Raw genomic sequence first — 12,855 nt, 5'->3', positions numbered from 1 at the left:
AGTAATGTGCGATATGCTGTGGAGTCGAAGGTGATGTGTGAAGCAGCGCTCCCACGCTCCGCCTGCTGAATGTGCACCGCTGCGCTCCAGTAAACGGCCACCTGCTGATAGATGCTGCTTGTAGCAGTCAAGCAAGATAGGCGCTGATATTCCAGGTAGGTGACGTTGTTTCACATGACTGCATCAGCAAATCAGCGGGTTTTTGACTGCAGCCTTTACTATTTTGTCAAAGCGGATGTCCGAGATTCATTTTCATGCGACCACAGCAAAAGGGTGCTGCTCTGGCAATTTAATGTATATTGTTTTTATATTCTATGGATCTGGAATTGAATAAGCAGGAGTTTCCAGTAGTGGTCAGTCCCTTAAAGGGAACTCGTCAGCAGGATTATATATGAGGCTCTGTAGCTGTAGACTGGTCAGAGGGCCCATGCCAACGCCAGTCTACGGTGCTTACCTTTTGCTATTATTCAACAATGGTAGGTAGCCTGGTCTGATGGCTCACAATTTATGTTATATTATGAGGACTGTGGGGAAAAGATGGCACCAGGATGCACTATAGAAAGAAGACAAGTTATCAGAAGCAATGTAATGCTTTTGGAAGTGGTCTGCTACAAAAACTTGGGTTCTGACAATCATGTGAATGTCACTCTGACTTGCACTACCTACTTAAACATTGTGCAGACCAAGTACACTCCTTAATGCAGCAGTGTTCAATAATAGCTGTTGTCTCTTTAAGCAGGATAATGTTCTCTGCTACAATGCCAAAATTGTTCAAGAATGGTTTGAGAAACATGACAAAGAGTTCAATGTGATGACTTGGCCTCCAATTGCACCACATATCTAACCCTATAGTAATATTATAAAAAAAAAAAAAACACCCAGAATAAAGTCCTTTAATTGAAATAAGGACAGATTCCTTTATTGAATCTAAAGTACACACATTAATCACATCAACACCCATTCCACTGAAGACAATGTCTCCTGTAAATGAGTTAAAATAATAAACAACAATATGTCTCGCCTGTCCGAAGTGAAGAGATAATTCATAATGTCCCACGATGATCTTGATGACTTTGAGAGCATTCACATCAGTGACTGCTCTCAAGGACAGCTGGCTACACACTGACACAGGAAGTAATCGATCCTGCAGAGCTGCGTTGAGAAACTTCCCCAGAATTCATCAGCTGATGAGCCCCGGTGATCACACTTACAGGACCTCTGCTGCACGAGAACTTTCTCACACAGCGGTGCCGTAAGTTAGGTCACTGGGGCTCATCAGCTGATAAACTCCGGTGAACTTTCTCAGTGCTACACACTGCCGAAGTGATTACATGCTCCTGACAATGTGTCATCGGCTACAGGATAGAGCAGTTGCATCAGCTGATGTGACTGCTCTACAAGTGATCCGAATTGTCGTGGGACATTATGGATTACGGCAGATAGGTGAGGGATAAGGTGGTTCATTATTTTTTCTCTGTTCCAGGTGACATAGGCATCAGTTATTGGGCATTAAGGTGAGTATATGGTGCTTTTTATATTTTATTTTTTAGAGGAGACAAAGGGTTTCAGGGATTAGGTGTAAGGTGAAAATATACTGTGTTTTTTATTTTTATGTCAATACTTATTCATTTAAATTTTTTTTTTTACTAGAAGTCTCTCATCAGTTGATGCCGGTGGCCTGTACTAAGCTTTTGACCGTGAGTTACAGTATTTCTGCGGGCTCACACGGACATCTGACAGCATGACCCTGCAGCACTCTGACCAATGGTAACAATCTACCGGCGATAACATTATTGCCTATCAGAACTGCTGCGCCGGTGTTTCTTGCACTGTCACGAAGATGACAGCATGGGAAACACCATAAGAAGTCCATAAAAACACAAGCAAAAACTCAGAAAATCCTCAAACATTTTTATATCCGTGTTTTTGCTGCATATTTGACTGACTCAATTGAAGTCAATGGTTGAAAAACGGGGCAAAAACGCACAAAGAATTGACATGCTGCAGATGTAGATGCAGCACAATTTGGAAAATTACTGCACTTCAGAATTCTCATTGACTTTGCTGACATAAGAATTGCCTAGCATTTTGGGGCCAATTCCATGTGGAAAAACGCACCAAAAACACACCGTGTGCACACAGCCTTACACTGTATTTTTCTGGTATATTTTGTAGTTTTTCCTAACATATTTAAAAATACAGCTTTTAAAAAAAAATACAGCTTTTTAAGACAATAAGTAGTAATGAGATGTTTTGTGATTGCACTGCCTATTTATACACTATATGAGCAATGCTACAGTGCCACCTTCCCCTTTTTATGGGTTTTAATTTGGGACTTGATTTGGGCATCCTAGAGGTGCGCACCAACAGTGAGGTATATGTTAGTACAGAATACACTTGGCTATAAACCAGAACCTTTCCAGCATTTAATAAAATAACATTAGGTCAAGTTGTTATCAGTTTGTTTAGGGAGAAATGAAAATGACTGATAGAGCTAATGTTTATAATTGTGCAGATATTCCATCTTAATGATGAAGATAAATTACCTGCTAATTAAGCTGAAGAATCGTGACACCATTGAGATTCGGAGTCATTGCGTTATTGACACAATCTTAAACAGGATGTGGGAACACATTGTACTTTGTCGGGTAACACAAAGCAGAGTTATGATGGTTATAGTCCATGTAGTTCTAATTTCATTACATTCATACCTATTGCTATTATGATTTAAATTACAAGTACGTGTTATCGTCTGTGAAGCATCTGATGGATCAGATAATTATATATATGTATAATGGTGCTATATACCCTCTTCTACATGGCCCTATTGTTGCCCATTTTTATCTTAAATAAAATGTAAATGAAGAGACATTAATATAAAAAATCTCACACTAGTTATTTTTTTTGGGGGAGGGCTTTAGTATTTTCACCCACACCTTTAAAGAGCAATCATTTGGCATAGGTAAATATACCATGTAATTGTTACAGCTCTTCACCAGTGACTGCCTCTTTTCTTAGGCGCCTCCATATTCACCCTTCGGGCAATGCCAATGATGGAGGAGACATTATGGCCAATATTGCTGTGCAACTCAGCCTCTGTGCAGCCAGAGATGTTATTTTGGCTGGGACCTGTGGTGTCGCCCAGTCAGGTAGAATAGGTTTGTATACTGTCCAGCAGCTCGGCAAGAGCAAACAGCTCCCTAGTGTGGCCAATGGGTCCAAATCCCACCCTATTTTGCAAACCTCTGGGAGTTGCTAGTAATTTATTGGTTATCCTTGACATCTCTGGTTTTATAAGTTTTCTTTCCTCCTGTTGCCAACCTGTTCTTTTCTGATCTTGTATTCTCTATAATCCTATCTAACTTTGACCCCAGCTTGTCTGACTCCTTTCTTCACTGATTGCTTGATATTTGGCTTATGCTCTAACTTGCTTTTATCTACTGATATTATTTCCCTCCTGATACTGACCTGGATAGTCTGACTATCCTTCCTAAGTGTTTCTCCTCCGGCTAGCAGCTACACCGTGGCGCGACCCAGGGGACCACACTATAAGTCCAGATCTCTTCAATGGGATGTCTATATGGTGAGGGATCGGGTTCCCCTGGAATCTGCTAGATGGAATAGCTAGCGCCAAGTATGTCCAAAGTAGCCTTTTTTTAATTGATGACCTCTAACAGCTGATGGTCTGATGGCCTCTGACAGACTTAAAGAAGCACTCATCCAATCAAAAATTGTATCCTCCTAATATACTGCAGTTATCATATTATATAGCACTGTACTTAAAATTGCTAATTTTTCCCTTCTATCCCTCTTTTCCATTGGGTCTATGACAACATGGGAATAAAAATGGACTATCTGAATTCTTCTAAGCTCTATGTTGAAGCAGGAAGTCTCTTTCCCTGCATGAGTTAGCATTAGAACAACAATACTGTGTCACTGCACAGTCCCTGGCAGGGGGTGGAGTGGAGAAGCTTCTTCAGGAGTTGAAGAGGGAGATGACTCATGCAGGGAAAATAGACTTCCTATTTCTACATAGAGCTTAATGGATTCAGGTAGTCTGTTTATAATCACGTGATGTTACAGACCTAATGGAAAAGAGAATTAGCTGGGTAGAATGGCAAAATGAACAATTGTCAGTACACAGTGCTATATATTTGGATGATTGCAATATATTAAGAGGATAAAAACTTTGGTGAGAGTACTACTTTAATAGCAATGTATTGGAAAGCAGAAAAAATTATTTGAGGGTGGAAATGAAAAATAAAAAAAACAAACAGCATTTGCTCTTTGGGTTTGTTTTACATTGTTCACTTTATGAGTGTGTCAGTACAATTAGAGCTATACCAGATTGATATATTTTGTATGTTTTATTACTCTTACAAAAGTAAATAAAAAAATAAAACTTGGGTTTTTTCCACCATCTATGACAACCATAACTTGTTTGATTTTTCTCTGTAAAGCTGGGTGAATGATTGTTGTTTGCATATTGTTTCCTTTTGGTAAAGATATTGATGTAACTAAATATCCTATTTTTGTGGAAAAAGCTCATTTAAGAGTTACTTTGACTTATCAGGTGGTTTTCTTGAGAAGTTGGCATCAAAGTGGGCTATTTTGCATTATACTTCCTATGCATGCCGTGCATAAGGTAGTGGTGGCCATTTTGTGAAGAGGCATAGAAAGTTCCAGAACGGTGACAGCAATTGGCTACATAAGAACACATTTTAACTTTGGACTATAGTAGCTCTTCATAGGGATTCTGCCAGTAAGATCAACCCTCCTGCACCATCTACAGTGGAGAAAATAAGTATTTGATACACTGGCGATTTTGCAAGTTTTCCCACCAACAAAGAATGAAGAGGTCTGTAATTTTTATCGTAGCTACACTTCAACTGTGAGAGACAGAATCTTAAAACAATTCCATACAATCACATGGTATGATTTTTACATACTTAATTTGCATTTTATTGTATGAAATACAGTGCCTTGCGAAAGTATTCGGCTCCCTGGAACTTTTCAACCTTTTCCCACATATCATGCTTCAAACATAAAGATACCAAATGTAAATTTTTGGTGAAGAATCAACAACAAGAGCAACACAATTGTGAAGATGAACGAAATTTATTGGTTATTTTTAAATTTTTGTGGACAATCAAAAACTGAAAAGTGGGGCGTGCAATATTATTCTGCCCCTTTACTTTCAGTGCAGCAAACTCGCTCCAGAAGTTCATTGTGGATCTCTGAATGATCCAATGCTGTCCTAAATGCCTAATGATGATAAATATAATCCACCTTTGTGTAATCAAGTCTCCGGATAAATGCACCTGCTCTGTGATAGTCTTAGGGTTCTGTTTGAAGCACAGAGAGCATCAAAAAGACCAAGGAACACAACAGGCAGGTCAGTGATACTGTTGTGGAGAAGTTTAAAGCTGGATTTGGATACAAAATGATTTCCAAAACTTTAAACATCCCAAGGAGCACTGTGCAAGCGATCATATTGAAATGGAGTATCATACCACTGCAAATCTACCAAGAACCAGCCGGTGCCTCTAAACTTTCATCTCAAACAAGGAGAAGACTGATCAGAGATGCAGCCAAGAGGCCCATGATCACTCTGGATAAACTGCTGAGATCTACAGCAGAGGTGGGACAGTCTGTCCATAGGACAACAATCAATCGTACACTGCACAAATCTGGCCTTTATGGAAGAGTGGCAAGAAGAAAGCCATTTCTCAAAGATATCCATAAAAAGTGTAATTTAAAGTTTGCAACAAGCCACCTGGGAGACACACCAAACATGTGGAAGAAGGTGTTCTGGTCAGATGAAACCAAAATCGAACTTTTTGGCAACAATGCCAAACAATAAGTTTTGGTGTAAAGGCAACACAGCTCATCACCCTGAACACACTATCCCCACTGTCAAACATGGTGGTGGAAGCATCATGGTTTGAGCCTGCTTTTCTTCAGCAGGGACAGGGAAGATGGTTAAAATTGATGGGAAGATGGATGGAGCCAAATACAGGACCATTCTAGAAAAACACCTGTTGAAGTCTGCAAAAGACCTGAGACTGGGACAGAGATTTGTCTTCCAACAAGACAATGATCCCAAACATAAAGCAAAATCTACAATGGAATGGTTTACAAATAAACTTATCCAGGTGTTAGAATGGCCAACTAAAAGTCCAGACCTCAATCCAATCGAGAATGTGTGGAAAGAGCTGAAAACTGCTGTTCACAAACAATCTACATCAAACCTCACTGAGCTCGAGCTGTTTGCCATGGAAGAATGGGCAAGAATTTCAGTCTGTCGATGTACAATACGGATAGAGACATACCCTAAGTGACATGCACTTGTAATCGCAAGAAAAGGTGGCGCAACAAAGTATTAGGTTAGAGGGGCCGAATAATATTGCACGCCCCACTTTTCAGTTTTTGATTTTCCACAAAAATTTAAAATAACCAATAAATTTCATTCAACTTCACAATTGTGTTCCACTTGTTGATTCTTCACCAAAAATTTACATTTGGTATGTTTATGTTTGAAGCATGATATGTGGGAAAAGGTTGAAAAGTTCCAGGGAGCCGAATACGTTCGCAAGGCACTGTAAGTATTTGTTACAATAGAAAAACAGAACTTAATATTTGGCACATAAACCTTTGTTTGCAATTCCAGAGGTCAGACATTTCCTGTAGTTCTTGATCAAGTTTGCACACACTGCAGCAGGGATTTTGGCCCACTCCTCCATACAGATCTTCTCCAGATCTTTCAGGTTTCATGGTTGTCACTGGGCAACATTGAGTTTCAGCTCCCTCCAAAGATTTTCTATTAGGTTCAGGTCTGGAGACTGCATAGGACACTCCAAGACTGTGCAATGCTTCTTGCGTAGCCACTACTTAGTTGCCCTGGCTATGTGTTTTGGGTCATTATCACACACAGGAAGATGCAGCCACGACCCATCTTCAATGCTCTTTCTGAGGTAAGGGGGTTGTTGTTCAAAATCTTGCACTACATGACCCCAAGAAGGTGCAGTCATCCTGTCCCTTTGGCAGAAAAGCACCCCCAAAGTATGATGTTTCCATCGTCACGCTTCATTGTTGGGACAGTGTTCTTGGGGTTGTACTCATCCTTCTTCATTCAAACACGGCGAGTGGAATTGATAACAAAAAGTTCTATTTTAGCCTCATCTGAGCACATAACCTTCTCCTATGCCTCCTCTGGGTCATCTAGATGGTAATTGGCGAACTTGAAATGGAGCTGGACAAATGCTGGCATGGGCAGGGGGACCTTGCATGCCTGCAGGATTTATATCCATGATGGCGTAGTTTGTTACTGACGGTAATGTTTGAGACTGTGTTCCCAGATCTTTTCAGGTGATTGACCAGGTCTGTTGTGAAATTGGATTTTGGGCTCCCCCGGTGGCCACTGGTGGAATTGAACTGGTGTTCATCATCCCCTCTGTTCACCTGTTTCCATCAGGATGTGGGAGTCGCTATTTAACCTTGCTCCTCTGTCACTTCCATGCCGGTCAACATTGTAATCAGAAGCCTTTCTGTGCATGTTCCTGCTACTAGACAACTCCCAGCTAAGTTGGACTTTTGTCCTCGTTTGTTTTTGCATTTTGTTCCAGTTCACAGCTGTAGTTTCGTTTCTGTGTCTGGAAAGCTCTTGTGATCTGAAATTGCCACTCTGATGTTATGAGTTAATACTAGAGTCTTAAAGTAATTTCAGGATGGTATTTTGATAGGGTTTTCAGCTGACCATGAAAGTGCCCTTTCTGTCTTCCTGCTATCTAGTAAGCGGACCTCAATTTTGCTAAACCTATTTTCATACTATGTTTGTCATTTCATCTTAAATCACCGCCAATATATGTGGGGGCCTCTGTCAGCCTATCGGGGAAATTTCTCTAGAGGTGAGCCAGGACTATATTTTCCTCTGCCAGGATTAGTTAGTCCTCCGGCCGGCGCTGGGCGTCTAGGGATAAAAACGTAGGCTACGCTACCCGGCTACTGTTAGTTGTGCGGCAGGTTTAGTTCATGGTCAGTTTAGTTTCCATCCTTCCAAGAGCTAGTACTCATGTTTGCTGGGCTATGTTCTCTTGCCATTGAGAACCATAACAGTTTGACCGGCCAGAAAGGGTTAAATTAATTGACAGAGAAAGGAGAGAAAAGAGAAGTCTGCTGAAGATTTTTTTTTTTTTTTTCCCTTCCATTCAGTATATTGCAGCCTTCCTCTCTCTCTCTCCTTCTAATCCTGGAATGGCTCTGTGTTCACCTGTTTAAAATGGATATTCAGAGTTTAGCGGCAGGTTTGAATAATCTCACCACGAAAGTTCAAAATTTACAAGATTTTGTTGTTCATGTTCCTATATCTGAACCTAGAATTCCTTTGCCTGAATTTTTCTCGGGGAATAGATCTTGCTTTCAAAATTTCAAAAATAATTGCAAGTTGTTTTTGTCCCTGAAATCTCGCTCTGCTGGAGATCCTGCTCAGCAGGTCAGGATTGTGATTTCCTTGCTCCGGGGCGACCCTCAGGATTGGGCTTTTGCATTGGCTCCAGGGGATCCTGCGTTGCTCAATGTGGATGCGTTTTTTCTGGCCTTGGGGTTGCTTTATGAGGAACCTCAGTTAGAGCTTCAGGCGGAAAAGGCCTTGATGTCCCTATCTCAGGGGCAAGACGAAGCTGAAATATACTGCCAGAAATTCCGTAAATGGGCTGTGCTTACTCAGTGGAATGAGTGCGCCCTGGCGGCGAATTTCAGAGAGGGTCTCTCTGATGCCATTAAGGATGTTATGGTGGGGTTCCCTGTGCCTGCGGGTCTGGATGAGTCCATGACAATGGCTATCCAGATCGATAGGCGTCTGCGGGAGCGCAAACCTGTGCACCATTTGGCGGTGTCTACTGAGAAGACGCCAGAGAATATGCAATGTGATAGAATTCTGTCCAGAAGTGAACGGCAGAATTTAAGACGAAAAAATGGGTTGTGCTTCTATTGCGGTGATTCAACTCATGTTATATCAGCATGCTCTAAGCGTACTAAGAAGCTTGATAAGTCTGTCTCAATTGGCACTTTACAGTCTAAGTTTATTCTATCTGTGACCCTGATTTGTTCTTTATCCTCTATTACCGCGGATGCCTATGTCGACTCTGGCGCCGCTTTGAGTCTTATGGATTGGTCCTTTGCCAAACGCTGTGGGTATGATTTGGAGCCTCTTGAAACTCCTATACCCCTGAAGGGGATTGACTCCACCCCATTGGCTAGTAATAAACCACAATACTGGACACAAGTAACTATGCGGATTAATCCGGATCATCAGGAGATTATTTGCTTTCTTGTGCTGTATAACCTACATGATGTGTTGGTGCTTGGATTGCCATGGCTGCAATCTCATAACCCAGTCCTTGACTGGAAAGCTATGTCTGTGTTAAGCTGGGGATGTAAGGGGACGCATGGGGACGTACCTGTGGTTTCCATTTCATCATCTATTCCCTCTGAGATTCCTGAATTCTTGACTGAATATCGTGACGTTTTTGAAGAACCTAAGCTTGGTTCATTACCTCCGCACCGGGAGTGCGATTGTGCCATAGATTTGATTCCAGGTAGTAAATACCCTAAGGGTCGTTTATTTAATCTGTCTGTGCCTGAACATGCTGCTATGCGAGAATATATAAAGGAGTCCCTGGAAAAGGGACATATTCGTCCTTCGTCATCTCCCTTAGGAGCCGTTTTTTTCTTTGTGGCTAAGAAAGATGGCTCTTTGAGACCGTGTATTGATTATCGGCTTTTGAATAAAATCACGGTTAAATATCAATATCCGTTGCCACTGCTGACTGATTTGTTTGCTCGCATAAAGGGGGCCAAGTGGTTCTCTAAGATAGATCTCCGTGGGGCGTATAATTTGGTGCGAATTAGGCAGGGGGATGAGTGGAAGACCGCATTTAATACGCCCGAGGGCCACTTTGAGTATTTGGTGATGCCTTTTGGTCTTTCAAATGCCCCTTCAGTCTTTCAGTCCTTTATGCATGACATTTTCCGTGATTATTTGGATAAATTTATGATTGTGTATCTGGATGATATTTTGATTTTTTCGGATGACTGGGACTCTCATGTCCAGCAGGTCAGGAGGGTTTTTCAGGTTTTGCGGTCTAATTCCTTGTGTGTGAAGGGTTCTAAGTGCGTTTTTGGGGTTCAAAAGATTTCCTTTTTGGGATATATTTTTTCCCCCTCCTCCATCGAGATGGATCCTGTCAAGGTTCAAGCTATTTGTGATTGGACGCAACCCTCTTCTCTTAAGAGTCTTCAGAAATTTTTGGGCTTTGCTAACTTTTATCGTCGATTTATTGCTGGTTTTTCTGATGTTGTTAAACCATTGACTGATTTGACTAAGAAGGGTGCTGATGTTGCTGATTGGTCCCCTGCTGCTGTGGAGGCCTTTCGGGAGCTTAAGCGCCGCTTTTCTTCCGCCCCTGTGTTGCGTCAGCCTGATGTTGCTCTTCCTTTTCAGGTTGAGGTCGACGCTTCTGAAATCGGAGCTGGGGCAGTTTTGTCGCAGAGAAGTTCCGATTGTTCCGTGATGAGACCTTGTGCCTTTTTCTCGCGTAAATTTTCGCCCGCCGAGCGGAATTATGATGTTGGGAATCGGGAGCTTTTGGCCATGAAGTGGGCTTTTGAGGAGTGGCGTCATTGGCTTGAGGGGGCTAGACATCAGGTGGTGGTATTGACTGACCACAAAAATCTAATTTATCTTGAGTCCGCCAGACGCCTGAATCCTAGACAGGCGCGCTGGTCATTGTTTTTCTCTCGGTTTAATTTTGTGGTGTCCTACCTGCCGGGTTCTAAGAATGTTAAGGCGGATGCCCTTTCTAGGAGTTTTGAGCCTGACTCCCCTGGTAACTCTGAACCTACAGGTATCCTTAAGGATGGAGTGATATTGTCTGCCGTTTCTCCAGACCTGCGGCGGGCCTTGCAGGAGTTTCAGGCGGATAGACCTGATCGTTGCCCACCTGGTAGACTGTTTGTTCCTGATGATTGGACCAGTAGAGTCATTTCTGAGGTTCATTCTTCTGCGTTGACAGGTCATCCTGGAATCTTTGGTACTAGGGATTTGGTGGCAAGGTCCTTCTGGTGGCCTTCCCTGTCTCGAGATGTGCGAGGCTTTGTGCAGTCTTGTGACGTTTGTGCTCGGGCCAAGCCTTGTTGTTCTCGGGCTAGTGGATTGTTGTTGCCCTTGCCTATCCTGAAGAGGCCCTGGACGCACATCTCGATGGATTTTATTTCGGATCTTCCTGTTTCTCAGAAGATGTCTGTCATCTGGGTGGTGTGTGACCGTTTCTCTAAGATGGTCCATTTGGTTCCCCTGCCTAAGTTGCCTTCTTCTTCCGAGTTGGTTCCTCTGTTTTTTCAAAGTGTGGTCCGTTTGCATGGTATTCCGGAGAATATCATTTCTGACAGAGGAACCCAATTCGTGTCTAGATTTTGGCGAGCATTCTGTGCTAGGATGGGCATAGATTTGTCTTTCTCGTCTGCTTTCCATCCTCAGACAAATGGCCAGACCGAGCGGACGAATCAGACCTTGGAGACATATTTGAGGTGTTTTGTGTCTGCAGATCAGGATGATTGGGTTGCTTTTTTGCCTTTAGCGGAGTTTGCCCTCAATAATCGGGCCAGCTCTGCCACCTTGGTGTCTCCTTTTTTCTGTAATTCGGGGTTTCATCCTCGATTTTCTTCTGGTCAGGTGGAATCTTCGGATTGTCCTGGAGTGGATGCTGTGGTGGAGAGGTTGCATCAGATTTGGGGGCAGGTAGTGGACAATTTGAAGTTGTCCCAGGAGAAGACTCAGCTTTTTGCCAACCGCCGGCGTCGGGTTGGTCCTCGGCTTTGTGTTGGGGACTTGGTGTGGTTGTCTTCTCGTTTTGTCCCTATGAGGGTTTCTTCTCCTAAGTTTAAGCCTCGGTTCATCGGCCCGTACAAGATATTGGAGATTCTTAACCCTGTGTCCTTCCGTTTGGACCTCCCTGCATCTTTTTCTATTCATAATGTTTTTCATCGGTCATTGTTGCGCAGGTATGAGGTACCGGTTGTGCCTTCCGTTGAGCCTCCTGCTCCGGTGTTGGTTGAGGGCGAATTGGAGTACGTTGTGGAAAAAATCTTGGACTCCCGTGTTTCCAGACGGAAACTCCAGTATCTGGTCAAATGGAAGGGATACGGTCAGGAGGATAATTCTTGGGTGACTGCCTCTGATGTTCATGCCTCCGATCTGGTCCATGCCTTTCATAGGGCTCATCCTGATCGCCCTGGTGGTTCTGGTGAGGGTTCGGTGCCCCCTCCTTGAGGGGGGGGTACTGTTGTGAAATTGGATTTTGGGCTCCCCCGGTGGCCACTGGTGGAATTGAACTGGTGTTCATCATCCCCTCTGTTCACCTGTTTCCATCAGGATGTGGGAGTCGCTATTTAACCTTGCTCCTCTGTCACTTCCATGCCGGTCAACATTGTAATCAGAAGCCTTTCTGTGCATGTTCCTGCTACTAGACAACTCCCAGCTAAGTTGGACTTTTGTCCTCGTTTGTTTTTGCATTTTGTTCCAGTTCACAGCTGTAGTTTCGTTTCTGTGTCTGGAAAGCTCTTGTGATCTGAAATTGCCACTCTGATGTTATGAGTTAATACTAGAGTCTTAAAGTAATTTCAGGATGGTATTTTGATAGGGTTTTCAGCTGACCATGAAAGTGCCCTTTCTGTCTTCCTGCTATCTAGTAAGCGGACCTCAATTTTGCTAAACCTATTTTCATACTATGTTTGTCATTTCATCTTAAATCACCGCCAATATATGTGGGGGCCTCTGTCAGCCTATCGGGGAAATTT

This window comes from Ranitomeya variabilis, chromosome 6 (genome assembly GCF_051348905.1).
Source record: "Ranitomeya variabilis isolate aRanVar5 chromosome 6, aRanVar5.hap1, whole genome shotgun sequence".
NCBI classification, from domain to species: Eukaryota; Metazoa; Chordata; class Amphibia; order Anura; family Dendrobatidae; genus Ranitomeya; species Ranitomeya variabilis.
Note: the sequence above shows the minus strand (reverse complement) of the source record.